General features: G+C 49.5%; 2 protein-coding genes across 11 annotated transcripts in view; one reads left to right on the top strand and one right to left on the bottom strand.

Moving 5' to 3' along the window:
- Window positions 1-4843, bottom strand: part of LOC135056146 (nuclear factor 7, ovary-like) — a 108222-nt gene extending 103379 nt beyond the window's left edge. For 3 of the 6 annotated variants that reach the window (XM_063960967.1, XM_063960968.1, XM_063960962.1), the window contains exon 1: window positions 4760-4843. The gene's annotated coding sequence lies outside the window, so the exon portion shown is untranslated. Of the gene's footprint in view, window positions 1-3984; window positions 4368-4759 lie in introns of those variants that run through there. The other 3 variants (XM_063960964.1, XM_063960969.1, XM_063960965.1) reach the window with 3 other exon arrangements.
- Window positions 4844-4884: 41 nt separating this feature from the next.
- DNAH9 (dynein axonemal heavy chain 9) overlaps window positions 4885-23538 on the top strand; it is a 1014643-nt gene continuing 995989 nt past the window's right edge. For 4 of the 5 annotated variants that reach the window (XM_063960955.1, XM_063960958.1, XM_063960957.1 and 1 more), the window contains exon 1: window positions 4885-5047. The gene's annotated coding sequence lies outside the window, so the exon portion shown is untranslated. The remainder of the gene's footprint in view (window positions 5048-23538) is intronic. The other variant, XM_063960956.1, reaches the window with a different exon arrangement.

Raw genomic sequence — 23538 nt, forward strand, 5'->3', positions numbered from 1 at the left:
TTATGGTGTATATATAACGCACCCTCCCCCCTGAAATATCCTGAGTTTGCCCCTGTGCCTGCCCACCTAACCCCATTTCCCATGCTGTGCTGATGTTACGGTTACCTTATGTCCTGAACAGGAGCCGGGGGAGGAGGCGGATATCAACTTCCAAGGGCACTGCAGCACAGATCATCATTCTGCACAGTCGCCCGGCGCTGCTGTAAGGTCCTGCGGGTGGGGGGCACAGTTTAACCATGAGGCGGGGTTTCTGCGCTGCTGCAATATAAGCTCTGGCTTGGGAGGGGAGGAGATGGAGACGATTGCGCGGCTCAGTGTTACCATGGGGCTTTCCGTGCTACTGCATTTACACTATATATGCTGCGGTGCTTTGGGGGAAAAGTCGGCGGAGATGATTGCGGCGCAGTGTTACCATACGGCGTGGTGTGGGGTGGTCAAGGCGCGTGCACTACTCGCGGCTTCTGCATCTGCACTGAAAGCTCTGACTTGGAGTGGAAGCAGAGCCTACAGTCACTTACGTGTCTAATATATGTTTTGGTGGCGGCTGGTTGAGCCCCAGCTCATCCTGCGCTGTGTGCACGGCACACAGCGCACATACCTAGTTACGGCTCTGCTTTACGCATCCTCTGTCTCTTTCCTCTGTGTGTCTCCACCATCATCTCACATCCTCTGCCTGTCTGTCTCTTTCCACCATCTTCTCACATCCTCTGCCTGTCTGTCTGTCTCTTTCCACCATCTTCTCACATTCTTTGCCTGTCTGTCTCTTTCCACCATCATCTCACATTCTCTCTCTGTCTGCCTGCCTACCTGTCTGTCTCTTTCCACCATCCTGTCTGCCTGCCTACCTATCTGTCTCTTTCCACCATCCTCTCACATCCTCTGTCTGTCTGCCTGTCTGTCTCTTTCCACCATCCTCTGTATGTCTTTTTCCTGTGTCTCTTTCCACCATCCTCTCACATCCTTTGCTTGTCTGTCTCTTTCCTCTGTGTGTCTCTTTCCACCATCCTCTCACATCCTTTGCCTGTCTGTCTCTTTCCACCATCCTCTCACATCCTCTGTCCTACGGTCTCTTTCCACCAGCCTCTCACATTCTTTGCCTGTCTGTCTTTTTCCTCTGTGTGTCTCTTTCCATCATCTCACATCCTCTGTCTGCCTACCTGTCTGTCTCTTTCCACCATCCTCTCACATCCTCTGTATGTCTCTTTCCACCATCCTCTCACATCCTCTGCCTGTATCTTTTTCCTCTGTGTGTCTCTTTCCACCATCCTCTCACATCCTCTGTCTGTTTCTTTTTCCTCTGTGTGTCTCTTTCCACCATCCTCTCACATCCTCTGCCTGTATCTTTTTCCTCTGTGTGTCTCTTTCCACCAACCTCTCACATCCTCTGTCTGTTTCTTTTTCCTGTGTCTCTTTCCACCATCCTCTCACATCCTCTGCCTGTATGTCTCTTTCCTCTGTGTGTCTCTTTCCACCATCATCTCACATCCTGTCTGTCTGTCTGTCTACCTGTCTGTCTCTTTCCACCATCCTCTCACATCCTCTGTATGTCTCTTTTTCCTCTGTGTGTCTCTTTCCACCATCCTCTCACATCCTCTGCCTGTCTGTCTCTTTCCACCATCCTCTCACATCCTCTGCCTGTCTGTCTCTTTCCACCATCCTCTCACATCCTTTGCCTGTCTGTCTCTTTCCTCTGTGTGTCTCTTTCCACCATCCTCTCACATCCTCTGTATGTCTATTTTTCCTCTGTGTGTCTCTTTCCACCATCCTCTCACATCCTCTGCCTCTTTCCACCAACCTCTCACATCCTGTCTGTCTGTCTCTTTCCACCATCTTCTCACATTCTTTGCCTGTGTCTCTTCCTCGGTGTGTCTCTTTCCACCATCATCTCACATCCTCTGTCTGTCTGTCTCTGACGCATCAGGGACATCGGCGGCAACTGGCATCGGCTTAGTGGTGGTAGCGGGTATTAGCGCAGCGGCGGTAGGGGCCATCAGTAGGACTCGGAGAACATTATGCCTGCAGTGCCTCACCAGCCACTGACCTCACCGCACGCCACTGAGCTGGGGCACACACAGTGCACACGTTAGGTACATCATTTTTGTTTTCAGGCTGCAATTTTATAATAATTAACACTGCTTCTTCTTCATGCACTATAGTAAACATATTACTAATTTATATAAATGTGAGACACCCACAACCCATACCTGCTACCCACACTGCATGAATATATACAAATCGCCCATATTTATATTATGATATAAGAATTTCATGAATGAAGTGTACTGCTATCCGATAATACCCTCACTACAGATACTGTACACAGCTTGGGACACATTCACCGCCAAGGTAGGATTAAATCACGTACTGGGCACATGAGGTGCACTGCAGCAGGAGTGCACAATTTTATTAGGGGGTGCACCGCCTTTTGGCCATGTCTAGCACCACCCTTTGGGCATGTCCAGAACCACCTTTTGGGCGTGTCCAGCACCGCACAGGGACATGTCTAGCACTACTTTACATTCTCTCAGTAAAATCACATGGCTTAATCTAATTTCTCCCTAGTTCCACTTCCTATTAATACAAGTAGATATAATACACCCCAGAGAAATAAAATGAAACATAATGGTGTGACCGCCGGCTGGTACTGACTGTCCGCTACGGCATATCCCTGAGCACCAGCTGCCCCTGCACCATATTGCTGCTTACACTTCTCCCAACTAATCCCTGAGCCAGTGGCAGAACTATCAAGGAGGGCCTACAATAGGTGCATATGCATCCCCCCCCCCCCCACACACACACACATCCCACCTCTTGCAACCCCACCCCCCCTAGCACCTACACTCTAAAGTTTAAAATGTACACATGTGCTATCAGAGCCACATCTGCCTCTTTCTATGCCATCAGACTCCTCCACTGGACACCAGCATTTGTCATACATGTCCCCATGCTCACCAGCCACTAACTGTAGTGCCCCTTATTCACATTACACCGCACAGTATGAGCCACATTCACATTACACCGCACAGTATGAGCCGCATTCACATTACACCGCACAGTATGAGCCGCATTCACATTACACCGCACAGTATGAGCCGCATTCACATTACACCGCACAGTATGAGCCGCATTCACATTACACCGCACAGTATGAGCCGCATTCACATTACACCGCACAGTATGAGCCGCATTCACATTACACCGCACAGTATGAGCCGCATTCACATTACACCGCACAGTATGAGCCGCATTCACATTACGCCGCACAGTATGAGCCGCATTCACATTACGCCGCACAGTATGAGCCGCATTCACATTACGCCGCACAGTATGAGCCGCATTCACATTACGCCGCACAGTATGAGCCGCATTCACATTACGCCGCACAGTATGAGCCGCATTCACATTACACCACAGCATGAGCTGCATTCACATGACGCCACACGGTATGAGCTAAATTCACATTACACCGCACAGTATGAGCCAAATTCATGTTATGCCACACAGGGGTGTAGTATGGTATGCCGGCGGCCGGGCTCCCGGCGACCAGCATACCGGCGCCGGGAGTCTGACCGCCGGCATACCGACAGCGTGGCGAAGGCAAAGGAGCCCCTTGCGGGATCGCTGCACTCGCCACGCTGCGGGCACGGTGGCGCGCTATTTATTCTCCCTCCAGGGGGGTCGTGGACTTAAACGAGGGAGAATATCTGTCGGTATGCCGGGTGTCGGGATTCCGGCACCAGTATACTGTGCGCCGGGATCCCGACATTCGGCATACTGAAGACCACCCGCCACACAGTATGAGCTGGAATTCACATATAGCACTCACAGTGACAGACAGTACTGCTGAACAACCGCTTTTTTTTATTCATTAAGTCAATGGGCCCTAAACACATATGACACCCAGTGCCCTCCCACACACACATTATGTGACACATAGTGCTCACAAACACATTATATATTGTCACAGAACTCGTCTTTCATTACCTCTCTGCTTCACAATGGTCAGCACTGTCCTTCTGTACAGGGTGGGCTGTGTGGAGGGACACATGGGCAACTACTGCTTTGTAGCATCCTGTATTCTACCTTGCTTACTTGTGGGTGCGCTTGCTGCCGAGTGCTCATCACCGCCAGCCACTCCTGACCCAGATAACACCTCCAGGGCAGGCTGGAACTCTGCCCTTAGACCAGCAGCACCACCAGCTCTACAGCCAGCTCTGGAAGGACACCACTAGCATGGGCCAGACCAGCATCCTGTTCCAGAAGCAGCAACTCTTATTAGCAGCCTCGAAGTTGTGGCTATCCCTCTCCCTGTCTTCTCCCAAACCACCTATTCTGCACAGGAACAGGGCTAGGGATGCAGGGACCAGATGAAGCACACAGCCCCGGCACCCGCACCCCCAGCAACACCCACCCAGGTCACAGTTACGGCCGGTAAATGCATCCTCCTCCCAGTCCCCGCACGACTCCGGCCAGCAAGCGCACCCCGCTCCCTGCACAACTTCGGCTGGCGCTCCTATCCCGCTGTTAGTACCCGCACTTACCGCTAGCCGATCCGCACACTTTGCACATCCCCAGCACACTCCCAACCAGATTCATACCGCTGTCAGCTCCGCAACTACCACTGTCCTCACTACACACTGCCCGCAACACTTGGCAGCTCCCTCCGTCTGGCCAGGTCTCACAGCACCGGCACCAATTCCCAACACCCCACTCACCTCGCCCTTCCTCACACTATGCACATGCTGGGGCAGAAACTCACTTGCCAAAGCTGCGGTGGTGGATTCCTGTGTCTGTGTGCAGCGGCGTGTGTGAGTTGGGGGTGCACACAGGAACCCCTCGTGCGCACGCCGACACAGCCATCATCACACACAGCCGGGATCATGTGACGTCACCGCCAGCTCGCTGAGGATGCTGTTCGGGGCTTCTGCCTGGGGAACAATTACGTCATCCCGGCTTCCAGAGACGGTTGAGGCTAATGGCGTCGTGTTATTAGGGCAGTGCCCGGCTGGGTAGCTTACTTATCATTTTTACTCGTCAAGTTGTTTCTGTACGTAAATCCCAGGGGAACAGGGCGTATTAATTTCAATAGGGAAAGAGTTCTACACATCACCACAGATCATACTTGCCTACCTGACCCTCTCCATGAGGGAGAAAATGCTCTGTTCCTGGACTTTCCTGGTAATGTATGATTACCATCACCTGTGGTGAGCTAGTTAATTGATTAGAAAGGTGTTTCACCACAGGTGATGGCAATCATACATTACCAGGAAAGTCCAGGAACAGAGCATTTTCTCCCTCATGGAGACGGTCAGGTAGGCAAGTATGCCACAGATTGAATGGGTTGATTATTTGTATTTCTCTAACGTCCTAGAGGATGCTGGGGACTCCGTAAGGACCATGGGGATAGACGGGCTCCGCTGGAGACATGGGCACTTTAAGAAAGACTTTAGGTCTGGGTGTGCACTGGCTCCTCCCTCTATGCCCCTCCTCTAGACCTCAGTTTGATACTGTGCCCAGAGGAGATGGGTGCACTTCAGGGAGCTCTCCTGAGTTTCCTGACAGAAAGTATATTTGTTAGGTTTTTTATTTTCAGGGAGCCTGCTGGCAACAGACTCCCTGCATCGAGGGACTGAGGGGAGAGAAGCAGACCTACTTCTGTGAGTTTCAAGGCTCTGCTTCTTAGGCTACTGGACACCATTAGCTCCAGAGGGATTGGTAAGCAGGTCTCACCCTCGCCGTCCGTCCCAGAGCCGCGCCGCCGTCCCCCTCGCAGAGCCGAAAGATAGAAGCCGGGTGAGTATGAGAAAAAAAGAAGACTTCAGAGGCGGCAGAAGACTTCATGATCTTCACTGATGTAACGCACAGCACTGCAGCTGTGCGTCATTGCTCCCATACACCTCACACACGGCAGTCACTTTAAGGGTGCGGGGGGCGCCCTGGGCAGCATATAGACCTCTTTTGGCAAAAATAAGTATATGTACAGCTGGGCACTGTACATATATAAGAGCCCCCGCCAAATTTTGAGATTTTCAGCGGGACAGAAGCCTGCCGCCGAGGGGGCGGGGCTTCTCAGCACTCACAGCGCAATTTTTTCTCCACAGCACCGCTGAGAGGAAGCTCCCCGGACTCTCCCCTGCTTATACCACGGTAGACAGAGGGTTTTAAAGAGGAGGGGGGGGGGGGGGGGGGAACACAAAATTGGCGCATATTGTATATGTAAACAGCGCTATCTGGGTAAACATAATATTATTGTGTTTTTGTCCTGGGTCATACAGCGCTGGGGTGTGTGCTGGCATACTCTCTCTCTGTCTCTCCAAAGGGCCTGGTGGGGAAACTGTCTTCAGATAAGAGGTTCCCTGTGTGTGTGGTGTGTCGGTACGCGTGTGTCAACATGTCTGAGGTAGAAGGCTCACCTAGAGAGGAGGGGGAGCGTATGAATGTGAGGTCTCCGTCGGCGGTGCCGACACCTGACTGGGTGGATATGTGGAATGTTTTAAGTGCTAGTGTGAACTTATTGCACAAGAGATTAGACAAAGCTGAGGCTAAGGAAAAGTCAGGGAGTGAACCCGTGTCTGTCCCTATGTCGCCGGGACCTTCAGGGTCTCAGAAGCGCCCACTATCCCAAATAGCAGACACTGATACCGACACGGATTCGGACTCCAGTGTCGACTACGATGATGTAAAGTTACAGCCGAAAGTGGCTAAATGTATTCGATATATGATTATTGCAATAAAAGAAGTGTTGCATATCACAGAGGAACCCCATGTCCCTGACACGAGGGTACACATGTATAAGGGAAAAAAGCCGAAGTAACTTTTCCCTCCTCACATGAGTTGAACGAATTATGTGAAAAAGCTTGGGAATCTCCAGACAAAAAACTGCAGATTCCCAAAAGGATTCTTATGGCGTATCCTTTCCCGCCAACGGACAGGGTACGGTGGATATCATTCCCTAAGGTGGACAAAGCGTTGACACGCTTGTCAAAAAAGATAGCGCTGCCATCACTAGATACGGCTACCCTCAAGGATCCTGCAGACCGCAAGCAGGAGATTACCTTGAAATCCATTTACACACATTCTGGTACATTACCCAGACCGGCAATTGCGTCGGCCTGGGTTTGTAGCGCGGTAGCAGCATGGACAGAAATCTTATCGGTGGAGATTGAGACCCTAGAAAAGGATACCATTTTTTCTCTGACGTCCTAAGTGGATGCTGGGGACTCCGTCAGGACCATGGGGAATAGCGGCTCCGCAGGAGACAGGGCACAAAAGTAAAAGCTTTAGGATCAGGTGGTGTGCACTGGCTCCTCCCCCTATGACCCTCCTCCAAGCCTCAGTTAGGTTTTTGTGCCCGGCCGAGAAGGGTGCAATCTAGGTGGCTCTCCTAAAGAGCTGCTTAGAGTAAAAGTTTTGTTAGGTTTTTTATTTTCAGTGAGTCCTGCTGGCAACAGGCTCACTGCAACGAGGGACTTAGGGGAGAAGAAGTGAACTCACCTGCGTGCAGGATGGATTGGCTTCTTAGGCTACTGGACACTAGCTCCAGAGGGACGATCACAGGTACAGCCTGGATGGGTCACCGGAGCCGCGCCGCCGACCCCCTTGCAGATGCTGAAGAGAGAAGAGTCTTCAGTCTTCATGAGGTAGCGCACAGCACTGCAGCTGTGCGCCATTGCTCTCAGCACACTTCACACCAACGGTCACTGAGGGTGCAGGGCGCTTGGGGGGGCGCCCTGGGCAGCAATGGAGGTACCTATGCTGGCTAAAAATACATCACATATAGCCCCTGGGGCTATATGGATGTATTTAACCCCTGCCAGGTTGTCAGAAAAACGGGAGAAGAAGCCCACCGAAAAGGGGGCGGGGCCTATTCTCCTCAGCACACAGCGCCATTTTCCTACACAGCTCCCAGGCTCTCCCCTGCACTGCACTACAGAAACAGGGTTAAAACAGAGAGGGGGGGCACTTATTTGGCGATATTATTATATATTAAGATGCTATAAGGGAAAACACTTATATAAGGTTGTCCCTGTATAATATAGCGTTTTGGTGTGTGCTGGCAAACTCTCCCTCTGTCTCCCCAAAGGGCTAGTGGGGTCCTGTCCTCTATCAGAGCATTCCCTGTGTGTGTGCTGTGTGTCGGTACGTGTGTGTCGACATGTATGAGGACGATGTTGGTGAGGAGGCGGAGCAATTGCCTGTAATGGTGATGTCACTCTCTAGGGAGTCGACACCGGAATGGATGGCTTATTTAAGGAATTACGTGATAATGTCAACACGCTGCAAGGTCGGTTGACGACATGAGACGGCCGGCAAACCAATTAGTACCTGTCCAGGCGTCTCAAACACCGTCAGGGGCGTTAAAACGTCCTTTTACCTCAGTCGGTCGACACAGACACGGACACTGACTCCAGTGTCGACGGTGAAGAAACAAACGTATTTTCCATTTGGGCCACACGTTACATGTTAAGGGCAATGAAGGAGGTGTTACATATTTCTGATACTACAAGTACCACAAAAGAGGGTATTATGTGGGGTGTGAAAAAACTACCTGTAGTTTTTCCTGAATCAGATAAATTAAATGAAGTGTGTGATGATGCGTGGGTTTCCCCCGATAGAAAATTATTGGCGTTATACCCTTTCCCGCCAGAAGTTAGGGCGCGTTGGGAAACACCCCTTAGGGTGGATAAGGCGCTCACACGCTTATCAAAACAAGTGGCGTTACCGTCTCCAGATACGGCCGCCCTCAAGGAGCCAGCTGATAGGAGGCTGGAAAATATCCTAAAAAGTATATACACACATACTGGTGTTATACTGCGACCAGCGATCGCCTCAGCCTGGATGTGCAGCGCTGGGGTGGCTTGGTCGGATTCCCTGACTGAAAATATTGATACCCTTGACAGGGACAGTATTTTATTGACTATAGAGCATTTAAAGGATGCATTTCTATATATGCGAGATGCACAGAGGGATATTTGCACTCTGGCATCAAGAGTAAGTGCGATGTCCATATCTGCCAGAAGATGTTTATGGACACGACAGTGGTCAGGTAATGCAGATTCCAAACGGCACATGGAAGTATTGCCGTATAAAGGGGAGGAGTTGTTTGGGGTCGGTCCATCGGACCTGGTGGCCACGGCAACAGCTGGAAAATCCACCTTTTTTACCCCAAGTCACATCTCAGCAGAAAAAGACACCGTCTTTTCAGCCTCAGTCCTTTCGTCCCCATAAGGGCAAGCAGGCAAAAGGCCAGTCATATCTGCCCAGGGATAGAGGAAAGGGAAGAAGACTGCAGCAGGCAGCCCATTCCCAGGAACAGAAGCCCTCCACCGCTTTTGCCAAGTCCTCAGCATGACGCTGGGGCCGTACAGGACTCAGGTGCGGTGGGGGGTCGTCTCAAGAGTTTCAGCGCGCAGTGGGCTCACTCGCAAGTGGACCCCTGGATTCTACAAGTAGTATCCCAGGGGTACAGATTGGAAATTCGAGACGTCTCCCCCTCGCAGGTTCCTGAAGTCTGCTTTACCAACGTCTCCCTCCGACAGGGAGGCAGTATTGGAAACAATTCACAAGCTGTATTCCCAGCAGGTGATAATCAAAGTACCCCTCCTACAACAAGGAAAGGGGTATTATTCCACACTATATTGTGGTACTGAAGCCAGACGGCTCGGTGAGACCTATTCTAAATCTGAAATATTTGAACACTTACATACAAAGGTTCAAATCAAGATGGAGTCACTCAGAGCAGTGATAGCGAACCAGGAAGAAGGGGACTATATGGTGTCCCTGGACATCAAGGATGCTTACCTCCATGTCCCAATTTGCCCTTCTCACCAAGGGTACCTCAGGTTCGTGGTACAAAACTGTCACTATCAGTTTCAGACGCTGCCGTTTGGATTGTCCACGGCACCCCGGGTCTTTACCAAGGTAATGGCCGAAATGATGATTCTTCTTCAAAGAAAAGGCGTCTTAATTATCCCTTACTTGGACGATCTCCTGATAAGGGCAAGGTCCAGAGAACAGTTGGAGGTCGGAGTAGCACTATCTCAAGTAGTTCTACGACAGCACGGGTGGATTCTAAATATTCCAAAATCGCAGCTGTCTCCGACGACACGTCTGCTGTTCCTAGGGATGATTCTGGACACAGTCCAGAAAAAGGTGTTTCTCCCGGAGGAGAAAGCCAGGGAGTTATCCGAGCTAGTCAGGAACCTCCTAAAACCAGGAAAAGTGTCAGTGCATCATTGCACAAGGGTCCTGGGAAAAATGGTGGCTTCTTACGAAGCGATTCCATTCGGCAGATTTCACGCAAGAACTTTTCAGTGGGATCTGCTGCAAAAATGGTCCGGATCGCATCTTCAGATGCATCAGCGGATAACCCTGTCTCCAAGGACAAGGGTGTCTCTTCTGTGGTGGCTGTAGAGTGCTCATCTACTAAAGGGCCACAGATTCGGCATTCAGGACTGGGTCCTGGTGACCACGGATGCCAGCCTGAAAGGCTGGGGAGCAGTCACACAAGGAAAAAATTTCCAGGGAGTGTGATCAAGTCTGGAGACTTCTCTCCACATAAATGTACTGGAGCTAAGAGCAATTTACAATGCTCTAAGCTTAGCAAGACCTCTGCTTCAAGGTCAGCCGGTATTGATCCAGTGGGACAACATCACGGCAGTCGCCCACGTAAACAGACAGGGCGGCACAAGAAGCAGGAGGGCAATGGCAGAAACTGCAAGGATTCTTCGCTGGGCGGAAAATCATGTGATAGCACTGTCAGCAGTGTTCATTCCTGGAGTGGACAACTGGGAAGCAGACTTCCTCAGCACGACCTCCACCCGGGAGAGTGGGGACTTCATCGGGAAGTCTTCCACGTGATTGTGAACCGTTGGGAAAGACCAAAGGTGGACATGATGGCGTCCCGCCTGAACAAAAAACTGGACAGGTATTGCGCCAGGTCAAGAGACCCTCAGGCAATAGCTGTGGACGTTCTGGTAACACCGTGGGTGTACCAGTCGGTGTATGTGTTCCCTCCTCTGCTTCTCATACCTAAGGTACTGAGAATTATAAGACGTAGAGGAGTAAGAACTATACTCGTGGCTCCGGATTGGCCAAGAAGGACTTGGTACCCGGAACTTCAAGAGATGCTCACAGAGGACTCATGGCCTCTGCCGCTAAGAAGGGACTTGCTTCAGCAAGTACCATGTCTGTTCCAAGACTTACCGCGGCTGCGTTTGACGGCATGGCGGTTGAACGCCGGATCCTAAGGGAAAAAGGCATTCCGGAAGAGGTCATTCCTACCCTGGTCAAAGCCAGGAAGGAGGTGACCGCACAACATTATCACCACATGTGGCGAAAATATGTTGCGTGGTGTGAGGCCAGGAAGGCCCCACGAAGAAATTTAAACTCGGTCGATTCCTGCATTTCCTGCAAACAGGAGTGTCTATGGGCCTCAAATTGGGGTCCATTAAGGTTCAAATTTCGGCCCTGTCGATTTTCTTCCAGAAAGAATTGGCTTCAGTTCCTGAAGTCCAGAAGTTTGTCAAGGGAGTACTGCATATACAACCCCCTTTTGTGCCTCCAGTGGCACTGTGGGATCTCAACGTAGTTCTGGGATTCCTCAAATCACATTGGTTTAAACCGCTCCAATCTGTGGATTTGAAATATCTCACATGGAAAGTGACCATGATGTTGGCCCTGGCCTCGGCCAGGCGAGTGTCAGAATTGGCGGCTTTGTCTCACAAAAGCCCATATCTGATTGTCCATTCGGACAGGGCAGAGCTGCGGACTCGTCCCCAGTTTCTCCCTAAGGTGGTGTCAGCGTTTCACCTGAACCAGCTTATTGTGGTACCTGCGGCTACTAGGGACTTGGAGGACTCCAAGTTGCTAGATGTTGTCAGGGCCCTGAAAATATAGGTTTCCAGGACGGCTGGAGTCAGGAAAAAATATGCCAAAATATGTAAATGCCCATTCCACAAGGAAGGTGGGCTCATCTTGGGCGGCTGCCCGAGGGGTCTCGGCTTTACAGCTTTGCCGAGCTGCTACTTGGTCAGGGGCACACCCTGGCTGAGGAGGACCTGGAGTTCTCTCACTCGGTGCTGCAGAGTCATCCGCACTCTCCCGCCCGTTTGGGAGCTTTGGTATAATCCCCATGGTCCTGACGGAGTTCCCAGCATCCACTTAGGACGTCAGAGAAAATAAGAATTTACTTACCGATAATTCTATTTCTCGTAGTCCGTAGTGGATGCTGGGCGCCCATCCCAAGTGCGGATTGTCTGCAATACTTGTACATAGTTATTGTTACAAAAATCGGGTTATTATTGTTGTGAGCCATCTTTTCAGAGGCTCCGCTGTTATCATGCTGTTAACTGGGTTCAGATCACAGGTTGTACAGTGTGATTGGTGTGGCTGGTATGAGTCTTACCCGGGATTCAAAATCCTTCCTTATTGTGTACGCTCGTCCGGGCACAGTATCCTAACTGAGGCTTGGAGGAGGGTCATAGGGGGAGGAGCCAGTGCACACCACCTGATCCTAAAGCTTTTACTTTTGTGCCCTGTCTCCTGCGGAGCCGCTATTCCCGCTATTCCCCATGGTCCTGACGGAGTCCCCAGCATCCACTACGGACTACGAGAAATAGAATTATCGGTAAGTAAATTCTTATTTTTACTGTATTACCTCTGGTACTAAGGCTGTTTTATCTGAATGAAAGTTAATTTTCTGTACAGAAAAACCAAAGTGTATTTGAGTGAACGAGCGCGAGTGTGCAAACAATAAAGGTTTTGTGGACCCAGGGAATTCGGGATCCCGTAGGAGACCACGCCAGGTGAGTGGACACTTGGTGGCGTGAGAGTGGCTTGCTCACGTTAACATTGATTAAAGTACAAAGGAGCAAAGTAGTAGATATCGCAGACCAAAGGTCAGCGAAGGTTTAGAGTACCGCAGACCAAAGGTCAGCGAGGTTTTTGTTTAGATACCGCAGCCCAGGGGGTTAGCGAAGAACCCATATAGGCCCGTTCAGATTCAGATACGCTCCGGCTGAGGTTTCGCAGCCTGAAAAACGATCCCATTGGTCGTACGGCGGATAAGTAACAGTTACCTATACGCTGTGCGATTGGACCGCGCGTTCGTGGGTGCAATAGTTAGCGCAACGTGATACCCTTTTTACGAGCTTTGCGTAAAATTGCGGGATCATTAGCGCTGGGTGTAGCATACGCAAGCGTGATTTGTGTAAAAAAAAAATGTTTGTTTTAAGAGAGTTTCGCTGGTCACTCGGGAAATCTCCAACAACCAATATTTACTGGGAAGGGTAAGTCACTCCCATATACTTCCAGTAAATAGAGGTTACACAGGGGCCCTAGGTTGGATACTAACTTCGCTGACGACAGTATTTGGTAGTATTGGCCAACGTGGGCGTGAGTGGGTGAGAGCACTCGTTGAACTTTCACCGTTGCCTTATATTGAGTATTTTGGTTTTTTGTAGGAATTAGCTGAGAAGGCAATACCTGCAAAATATGGGGGCCAGTTGCTCAAGTAAGGGATGATCAACCAGGGTTCAGGTTGATATTCCGCGGCCCAAGGGGTCGGCGAGGTACATAATGTGTGAGAAGTATGGATCACACACAGAGGTTTTATGCAATGAATGGGAACGTATGACTGCGGAAGATAGGGAACCATTCCCTAAGGTAGGCAGTTTTGAACCAGAGGTGTTGCAGAATTTAAGGTTTAGGATATGTCTGATAAAATCCTGAAAACAAAGGGTCAGACACACAAACTGTTTACATTTATGGCAGCAAGAGGGCGATATGCAGAGAGAACTAGCTCCCGGTTCCAAACCTAGCAGGAAACTGATGGCAACCGCACCACCACCACCGTATATTACAGGGGGAAAAGTGGCTACAGACAATGGCATACTAATATATGATAAGAGTGAACTTGATAAATGTATTAATGCTAACCCGTGCAAGTTGTATCCCATTTTAAACTTCCCTCAGGACTGCGAGCAAGAAGATGAGCCCAGCACGATATCGGCACTCTCTCTAGCAGCCACCATACAAGACACCCAAGTGGGCACGGCCCAACCAATAAGAGCAGTAGCAAAGGCCCCTAGCGGAGGGACAGGTGAGGTCGTGTCCACAGGTAAGTACGGTACGGTACATTATGCAGAGACAATAGCACCTCAGATTGTAGAGTCAACACAAAATGATGTAATTGAACTAAATCCTGTCAGGGTGATCGCAGTCCCCAATGGGAAGACTGACGCTCAGGGAATCACTTACATCAGGAACATTGCTATGCATTGTCCTTGGTCCCGGACAGAATTGAGGACAATTATGTCTGAATTTCCCGATCCCAGAAAGGATCTAGCCGCATGTCAGAGGTTTATTAGAGAATTAGGTAACGCCACCGAACCCACAAACAAAGATTGGCGAACAGTGCTACGGGCATGTTTACCCTCCAATATTGACCCCGCAAAATTCATAACTGATTGTAAATTGGACGTAGAAGTACCTCTCACTGATGAATACACTCAGGAGAATGTACGACAGATCAATCTACAATTAGGAGTATATTTCCCTACTGTTGTCAAATGGAATAAAATCTTTTCCATAAGACAAAAAGAAGGTGAAACTGCTTCTGAATATTTCCATCGAGCACTGCAAGAAATGGCTAGATACACTGGGGTCGAGGACATTAAGGAAAATCTACATCATAGAGAGGTAGATGTGTCAGTATTAATGGACGGGTTAAAAGAAACATTGAGAACAAGGGTACCTAACTGGAGAGGTATCTCGGTGGCTGCATTAAGAGAGTCCGCTATCGAGCACGATCGGAACATCATTAAGTACAGGGAGTCACAGGGGGATAAGCTGATGACAGTAAGTATAAAAGCCCTTACAACGAAGCCACATCAGCCAAAACCCCAGACCCCTGATGGTAAGTCGTATGTAATAAAATGTTATAACTGCCAGAGGGAAGGACATTACGCACGGAACTGTAATTATAAAGGCACACATAAGGTATATTGACCCCCTAGACCAGAACATGAACCACATTATGATACACGTAATAGGGATCAGGGATCGCATAGGAGGAGTTATGAGCCACATGCAGGGGAAACAAGGAGGTACGCACCTAGGAGGGACTGGCAGACCTCTGAAAATTCTCAGCTACCCCCCTCACATATTGTAGCTGCCAGCGCGCTGCGGGAGGATCACAACATACAATAGGGGTCAGGCCACACCTGTAGTCCGCAGCCAGTGAAGTTGATTGCTAGCCTTGGTAGTGAACCTGAGGTCACAGTTGATGTAGCTGGTAGATCACTACCTTTTCTTGTAGATACAGGGGCGGCCAGGTCAGTGTTAAATTCAACGGTAGGTATGAAAACCACGGGTAAAACAATTTCAGCAATGGGGGTAAGAGGAATAGTGCAACACTACCCTTTAAGTAGACCAGCGGAGATTACGATAGGGCCTTTGCAGACCAAGCATTCCTTTTTGCTAGCTGCATCGGCTCCGACTAATCTACTTGGGAGAGATTTATTGTGTAAGATGAGGTGTGTCATATATTGTACTCCTGAGGGTGTCTTCTTAGATATACCCGAGTATCACGTTCAGGAAGTGCAGGATATGTTAGACACCCCACAAAGGTTAATGTCACACTCTGCTGTTATAGACAAGTGTCCATCCAAGGTAGAGGAAATGATCTCCCAGATACCGGAATCCCTCTGGACCAAAGATGGACAAGACACTGGATTGATGGCAAATGTAGCTCCTGTAGTAGTGCAAGTAAAAGATGGTAGGATAGCTCCAAAAATCCCACAATATCCTCTGAAACCAGAGGTGGAATTAGGAGTGTACCCAGTCATAGAGCACTTGCTATAACAGAGCATCCTAGTTAGGACGTCCAGCACTGCCAATAGTCCCATCTTCCCTGTGAAAAAGAGGGGGGGGGGAGGGGTTACAGGCTAGTGCAGGATCTAAGGGGGATAAACAAGATAGTTGAGAGCCAATTCCCCGTAGTGCCAAATCCAGCTGTCATCCTCATGCAAATTCCCCCTACTGCGAAATTTTTCACTGTCATTGACCTCTGTTTTGCTTTCTTTTCGGTCCCTCTGCACCCTGACAGCCAATACCTGTTTGCATTCACATACAGGGGAGTACAGTACACATGGACTCGCCTACCCCAAGGTTTCATTGACAGTCCAAGTATTTTCTCCCAGGCTTTGCATGACTGTTTACAATCCTTTCAACCTGACAGCGGATCAGTACTAATACAGTATGTAGATGACTTACTGCTGTGTTCAGATTCACTCGAGTCGTCCTTGAAAGACACGAAACAGCTTCTGTTTCACCTTTCTAATACGGGACACAAGGTTTCAAAGGATAAGTTGCAGCTGTGCCAGACCAGGGTAAAATATTTGGGACATTGCTTGACACAAGGACTTAGACACCTCACCGCTGATAGAATACAGGCGATTCGCGACATGACTCTGCCACAAACCCAGCAGCAGATCCGCACTTTCCTTGGAATGTGTGGGTACTGCCGAAACTGGATCCCAGGGTTCTCCATACTGGCTTTACCTTTGCAGGAAATGGTCTCCTCGAACAAACCAGATCGGATCTCTCACACAGATGAGTCCGAACTGGCATTTGAGAGACTTAAACAATGCCTATCACAGGCACCTGCATTAGGCATGCCAGAATATGGGAAACCCTTTGAATTGTACGGTACGGAAAGTGCTGGGTGCGCAGCAGGTGTCCTAACCCAGAGACATGGTGATGCCAGCAGGCCGGTAGCTTACTACAGTGCACAGTTGGACACCATAGCGCGGTCTCTCCCCACATGCTTGCGAAGTGTTGCAGCGATAGCTTTGCTAGTGAGTAAAAGCGAAGATGTAGTGTTAGGACACAACCTGACCATCCATACACCTCATGCAGTGTCAGCCTTACTGAACTCTGCCCAAACCAGACATGTCTCATCAGCGCGGTTTACAAGGTGGGAATTAGCACTAATGGCACCTGTAAACATCACCATAAAGATATGCAGCGCACTAAATCCTGCAACTTATTTGCCAGGTGTGCCTGGACAGGCACAAAGGGTGGAGGATGAGAATGATGGTGAAGGAGGATTTAGTATAGACACTGACACACATGATTGTATGGAATATCTGAACCAAACTTTCACTGCAAGACCCGACATTAGTGACAACCCACTGGAAGGCGTAGATTTTACTTTTTACACTGACGGTAGTTGCCACAGACAGACGGACTCGGGAGACTTGTGTACTGGATACGCAGTCGTAGATGACAGAGGTATCATAGAAGCTGAGCCCCTGGGCCCACCGCACTCAGCACATGTTGCTGAGCTAGTCGCCCTAACCAGAGCGTGTGAATTGGCTAAGGGTAAGTCAGCCAATATATATACAGATTCTAGGTATGCCTTTGGAGTAGTGCATGATTTCGGGGCCCTATGGCGCCTCAGAAATTTCATGACGGCAGCTGGCACACCTGTAGCGCATGCATCCCATATAAAAAGGCTTCTAACAGCGATACAGGAACCTGACAGAGTGGCTGTTATCAAGTGCAAAGCCCACACTTACAGTCAAGACCCAGTGTCACTTGGTAACAGCCGGGCAGACGAAGCTGCTAAATCAGCAGCCAGCACCCCCATACAAACAGATATCACATCACTGATGATATTCAACACCGTCAATACACAAAAATTAAGTGAAATGCAAATTTTGTGTTCCCCACAGGAAAAGGCAGTCTGGAGGTCAAAGGGGTATGGCCAGGAGTCCTCAGGACTCTGGACAGATGTACAGGGTAAGCCAGTAGCCCCCAGAGCCTTCCAAGCTTAGCTGAGGCGGCACACGGTCTGACTCATCTGGGCAAAGAGGGTATGTGTAAGCTGGTGAGAGCCTACTGGTGTGCGCCAGGATTCTCTTCTCATGCGGGTAAGAGAGCAATGACATGTCTTAACTGCTTGAGGAAGAATATTGGAAAGTCAATACCAACAGAACCATCCCAAGCAATACAGATTGATTTCATACAGTTACCACCCTGCAGAAATTTAAAATATGTGTTAGTCTGTATTGATGTGTTTTCCAATTGGGTAGAAGCGTTCCCCGCTGCCACAAATACTGCTACGTTCACTGCAAAGAAAATTGTGCAGGAATTTGTGTGCAGATATGGTATCCCTAGGATAATTGAAAGCGATAGGGGTACCCATTTTACAGGTGAAGTCTTTCAGGTTATGTGCAAACTGATGGGAATTAATAGCAAGCTGCATACTCCGTACCGCCCACAGGCGAGTGCGAAGGTGGAAAGAGTAAACAGCACTATTAAGAACAAGCTGAGCAAAGTGATGGCTGAAACTGGATTGTTGTGGCCAGAAGCTTTGCCACTTGTATTGTACAGCATCAGAACCACTCCCAGGTCCCCACATAACCTATCACCCTTTGAGATTCTTTTTGGTCGACAACCCCATGTAATGATTGACCCCCAGGATGATTTGAAATGCAATAATGAAGTGACTGTAAAATATATGGTTAAGATGAGCCAGCAGTTGAGGAATCAAAACAGAAATCTAAAGCTGGTGATTCCTGACCTACCGAACAGTAATTGTCATGACATTGAACCTGGGGATTATGTAATGATTCGAAATTTTCTACGCTCAGGTTGCCTCATTGACAGGTGGGAAGGACCGTACCAAGTCTTACTAACCAGCACGGCAGCATTAAAGGTTGCCGAAAGAGAGACTTGGGTCCACTCGTCCCACTGTAAGAAGGTCGCTGACCCAGTGAGAGCCCGTGACAAAGAACAGAGTGTAGAGAACATCGTATCACTGGAGTGTCTGTTCCGGGAAGGTTGAGAGGCAGGACTGTTGTCACGGCACCTGAGTGCGGAGAACAACAAGACCAGAGGCGGTTGTTGCACCAATTTTCTTTTCTCTAACGTCCTAGTGGATGCTGGGAACTCCGTAAGGACCATGGGGAATAGCGGGCTCCGAAGGAGGCTGGGCACTCTAGAAAGATCTTAGACTACCTGGTGTGCACTGGCTCCTCCCACTATGACCCTCCTCCAAGCCTCAGTTAGATTTCGTGCCCGGCCGAGGTTGGATGCACACTAGGGGCTCTCCTGAGCTCTTAGAAAGTTATAGTCTTAGAATTTGTTCTTTTCAGTGAGACCTGCTGGCAACAGGCTCACTGCAGCGAGGGACTAAGGGGAGAAGAAGCGAACTCGCCTGCTTGCAGCCGGATTGGGCTTCTTAGGCTACTGGACACCATTAGCTCCAGAGGGATCGACCGCAGGCCCAGCCTTGATGTTCGGTCCCGGAGCCGCGCCGCCGTCCCCCTTACAGAGCCAGAAGCAAGAAGATGGTCCGGAAAATCGGCGGCATGAAGACTCAGTCTTCAGCAAGGTAGCGCACAGCACTGCAGCTGTGCGCCATTGCTCCTCTCACACACTTCATACTCCGGTCACTGAGGGTGCAGGGCGCTGGGGGGGGGCGCCCTGAGGCAGCAATAAAAACACCTTGGCTGGCAAAAATACCTCAATATATAGCCCCAGGGGCTATATATGAGGTAAATACCCCTGCCAGAAGTCCATAAAAAACGGGAGAATAGGCCGCGAAAAAGGGGCGGAGCCTATCTCCTCAGCACACTGGCGCCATTTTCCCTCACAGCTCCGTTGGAGGGAAGCTCCCTGGCTCTCCCCTGCAGTCTACAAGGGTTAAAAAAAAAGAGAGAGGGGGCACTAAATTTAGGCGCAGTATACATTATATATATAGATATAAAGCTATAGGGGACATAACTCAGTTAGTCCCTGCAGTATATACAGTATATACGCTCTGGTGTGTGCTGGCATACTCTCACTCTGTCCCCCCAAAGGGCTTTTGTGGGTCCTGTCCTCGTTTAGAGCATTCCCTGTGTGTCTGCGGTGTGTCGGTACGGCTGTGTCGACATGTTGAATGAGGAGGCTTATATGGTGACGGAACAGAGGGCGATATATGTGATGTCGCCCCCTGTGGGGCCGACACCAGAGTGGATAGAGAGGTAAAAGGTATTAACCGACAGTGTCAACTCCTTACATAAAAGGGTGGATGACGTAACAGCTGTGGGACAGCCGGCTTCGCAGCCCGCGCCTGCCCAGGCGTCTCAAAGGCCATCAGGGGCTCAAAAACGCCCGCTCTCTCAGATGGCAGACACAGATGTCGACACGGAGTCTGACTCCAGTGTCGACAAGGTGGAGACATATACACAATCCAATCCGTGACTTGATCCCGGCAATAAAAAATGTGTTATACATTTCTGACTTTAACCTCTATAAATGGGTTTTAGGTTTGGGGAGAAAAAACAGGCAGTGTTTTGTTCCCCCATCAGATGAATAAATGAAGTGTGTGAAAAGCGTGGGTTCCCCCGTTAAGAAACTGGTAATTTATAAAAAGTTACTGATGGCGTACCCTTTCCCGCCAGGAGGATAAGTTACGCTGGGAGATATCCCCTAGGGTGGATAAGGCGCTCACACGTTTGTCAAAAAAGGTGGCACTGCCGTCTTAGGATACGGCCACTTTAATAGGTACCTGTTGATAAAAAAAACAGGAGGCTATCCTGAAGTCTGTATTTACACACTCGGGTACTAGACTGAGACCTGCAGATAGTGCTGCTGCAGCGTGGTTGGTGACCCTGTCAAACAGGGATAATAGTTGGCAAACATAAAAACATATTAAAGACGTTGTCTTATATATGGGGGATGCACAGAGGGATATTTTGCCGGCTGGCATCCAAAATAAATGTAATGTCCATTCTGTCAGGAGGGTATTAGAGACCTGTCACTGGACAGGTGATGCTGACTTAAAAAGCGCATAGAGAGCCTTATAAGCGTGAGGAATTATTTGGGGATGGTCTCTGGGACCTCGTATCCACAGCAACTGCTGGGAAGAAATAATTTTACCTCAGGTTTCCTCACAGAAAAAGGTACAGTCCTTTCGGCTTCAGAAAAGCAAGCGGGTCAAATGGCGCTTCCTTTCTGTACAGAGACAAGGGTAGAGGGAAAAAGCTGCACCAGTCAGCCTGTTCCCAGAATCAAGATTCTTCCCCCGCCTCCTGTGAGTACACACCATGACGCGGGTGCTCCACAGGTGTAGCCAGGTACGGTGGGGGGCCGCCTCAAAAATTTCAGCAATTAGTGGGCTCGCTCACAGGTGGATCCCTGTTTCTTCCAAGTAGTATTTCAGGGGTACAAGCTGGAATTAGAGATGTCTCCCCCCAGCCGTTTCCTAAAATATGCCTTGCTGACAACTCCCTCAAGCAGGGAGGCTGTGCTAGAGGCAATTAATAAGCGGTATTCCAAGCAGGTAATACTCAAGGTGCCCCTACTTCAACAAGGACGGGGTTACTATTCCACACGGGTTGGGGTACCGAAACCGCATGGTTCGGTGTGACCCATTTTATATTTAAAATCCTTGAACATAAAAAAATTCAAGTTCAAGATGGAATCGCTCAGGGCGGTTATTGCAAGCCTGGACGAGGGGGATTACATGGTATCCCGGGACATCAAGGATGCTTACCTGCATGTCCCCATTTACCATCCTCGCCAGGAGTACCTCAGATTTGTGGTACAGGATTACCATTACCAAGTCCAGACACTGCCGTTTGGACTGTACATGGCACCGAGGGTGTTTTATCACGGTAATGGCCGAAATGATGATACTCCTTTAAAAAAAGGGAGTTGTAATTATCCCGTAATTGGACAATCTCGTTATAAGGGCGAGGTCCAAGGAGCAGTTGGTAGTCGGGGTAGCACTATTTTGGAAAGTGCTACAACAGCATAGGTGGATTCTAAACAGTCCAAAGTCACAGCTGGTTCCTATGACACGTCTACTGTTCCTGGGGATGGTTCTGGACATAAACCAGAAATAGTGTTTCTCCCGGAGGAGAAAGCCAAGGAGTTGTCATCTCTAGTCAGAGACCTCCTGAAACCAAAATAGGTAGCGGTGCATCATTGCACGCGAGTCCTGGGAAAAATGGTAGCTTCTTACGAAGCAATCCCATTAGGCAGGTTCCATACAAGAACTTTTCTGAGGGACCTGTTGGACAAGTGGTCCGGATCGCATCTTCCGATGCATAGGCTGATAACCCTGTCTCCAAGGACCAGGGTATCTCTACTGTGGTGGCTGCAGAGTGCCCATCTTCAAGAGGGCCGCAGGTTCGGCATACAGGACTAGGTCCTAGTGACCATGGATTCCAGCCTTTGAGGCTGGGGGGCAGTCGCATAGGGAAGAAACTTCCAGGGACTTTGGTCAAGTCAGGTTATTTCCCTACACATAAATATTCTGGATCTGGGGGCCATTTACAATGCCCTGAGGCCAGCAAGGCCTCTGCTTCAAAACCAGCCGGTACTGATCCAATCAGACAACATCACGGCAGTCGCCCATGTAATCAACAGGGCGGCACAAAAAGCAGGATGGCGATGGCAGAAGCCACAAGGATTCTCCGATAGGCGGAAAATCACGTGTTAGCAATGTCAGCAGTGTTCATTCCCGGAGTGGACAACTGGGAAGCAGATCTTCTCAACAGACACGACCTCCACCCGGGAGAATGGGGACTTCCTCCAGAAGTCTTCCAATAGGATTGTACACCATTGGGAAAGGCCACAGGTGGACATGATGGCGTCCCGCCTTAACAAAAAGCTATAAAAGATATTGCTCCAGGTCAAGGGACCCTCAGGCGATAGCTATGGACGCTCTGGTAACACCGTGGGTGTACCAGTCGGTTTAGGTGTTCTCCCCTCTGCCTCTCATACCAAAGGTACTGAGAATAATAAGAAGGCGAGGAGTAAGAACGATACTCGTGGATGGCCAAGAAGAGCTTGGTACCCAGAACTTCAAGAATTTATATCAGAGGACCAATGGCCTCTGCCACTCAGTCAGGACCTGCGGCAGCAGGGGCCCTGTCTGTTCCAAGACTTACCGCGGCTGCGTTTGACGGCATGGCGGTTGAACGCCGGATCCTGAAGGAAAAGGGTATTCCGGAGGAAGTAATTCCTACGCTTACTAAAGCCAGGAAAGAGGTTACAGCAACTCATTATCACCGCATATGGCGAAAATGTGTTGCATGGTGTGAGGCCGAAAGGGCCTCAACAGAGGAATTTCAACTAGGTCGATTTCTGCATTCCCTGCAAGCAGGAGTGACTATGGGCCTTAAATTGGGTTCCATTAAGGTACAGATCTCGGCTCTGTCGATTTTCTTTCAAAAAAGAACTAGCTTCAGTACCTGAAGTTCAGACATTTATAAAAGGAGTGCTGCATAGTCAGCCCCCGTTTGTGCCTCCTGTGGCACCTTGGGATCTCAACGTGGTGTTGAGTTTTCTTAAAATCACTTTGGTTTGAACCACTAAAAACCGTGGATCTGAAATATCTCACATGGAAGGTGGTTATGTTATTGGCCTTGGCTTCTGCCAGGCGAGTATCAGAATTGGCGGCTTTGTCTTGTAAAAGCCCTTATTTGATTTTCCATATGGATAGGGCAGAATTGAGGACTCGTCCCCAGTTTCTCC

This window comes from Pseudophryne corroboree, chromosome 3 (assembly GCF_028390025.1).
Source record: "Pseudophryne corroboree isolate aPseCor3 chromosome 3, aPseCor3.hap2, whole genome shotgun sequence".
Classification (NCBI taxonomy): Eukaryota; Metazoa; Chordata; class Amphibia; order Anura; family Myobatrachidae; genus Pseudophryne; species Pseudophryne corroboree.